A 1,110-nucleotide genomic window follows, 5' to 3' on the forward strand; every position below is an offset into this window, starting at 1 on the left:
TTCTTCAAGATTTTTCATTTCAAACGGTCCTTGTCAGGACCAACACATTATTCGAAAGAGTTAAATCACGAAATTTGCTTCATTCTGTTATGTAGAAACACCTTGAAATCCAATTTCTATATGCTGTTAGTAAAAAAGTAAAGCACATAGCGGAGATGTGTCGTGCTTGTATACGAAAGGCATTTACTCGCCGGAGATCTACACTTAGTCATAATAATTTACTTTTAAAAAGTGGTAATACATTCCGTGTTAAGTATAGTAGTAGGTGCACACGGATCGGAAATCAGGTTATTTTAATGTGCCGTGCAAATAAACAGGCTGTTAGTGTAAGAAATAGTGGGTATAACGCTTAGAATATCGATTAATCGCTATGAAATAATGTTGATAAATTATCTCTTGAAAGTACTATAAAATTAATGTTTCTAGTATTTTCGTACTTGAAGGATAATGAAATTTGAAAAAGAGATGCCAACAGCACCTGGTGTTCCCAGGCGGTCACCCATCCAAGTACTGACCAGGCCCGATGCTGCTTGACTTCGGTGATCGGACGAGAACCGGTATATTCAGCATGGTATGGCCGTTGGCAACTACCTTTTCTTCAATGTCCTGTTAAGGAAGTATGTTTTAAGTAAGAATTGACATTATTAACTATAAAGGCAAGCATATTAACGTCGTTAACATTACTTGGAATATACTAATATTCGAATAAATATTTGAATGTTCGAATGATGAGTGATTCGGATGTTCATAGTGCCACTATGTCCTATCGAGTTTACTATCACGAACCACGTATGAAATTGTATATAAATAAATAAAAATAAATCCTTTATTAAGTATTGATTACAGGAAAAAGGCAAACTTACATTCTTTAATGTACACAATGAAATGTATGAAAGATATTTTTAAGATATGTTTCACTTACCCTTTATAACGCAAGGTAGTTTTCAGTGTAGCATCCTCTTCAGCTGCGAGATAACGTAAGGCAGATGATCATTCAGTCGTGAAGCACTAAAATGTAATATACATTTTAACTATTATCGATAAGAATTATTTACTGCAGGGATGCAAATAAAGTGAGGCAAATTAGTAAATAAAAACCGATACTGTAAC

The 1,110-nt window shown here is 34.1% G+C and overlaps 1 non-coding gene across 1 annotated transcript; it reads right to left on the bottom strand.

The window, feature by feature from the left end:
- Positions 1-466: 466 nt before the first annotated feature.
- Positions 467-585, bottom strand: LOC145677342 (5S ribosomal RNA). The gene has a single exon (XR_014129779.1). It is a non-coding gene; the product is annotated as a 5S ribosomal RNA (ribosomal RNA).
- Between the last annotated feature and the right edge of the window lie 525 nt (positions 586-1,110).

Source organism: Thermobia domestica, unplaced genomic scaffold, assembly GCF_964235325.1.
Source record: "Thermobia domestica unplaced genomic scaffold, izTheDome1.hap1.1 HAP1_SCAFFOLD_794, whole genome shotgun sequence".
Lineage (NCBI taxonomy): Eukaryota > Metazoa > Arthropoda > Insecta > Zygentoma > Lepismatidae > Thermobia > Thermobia domestica.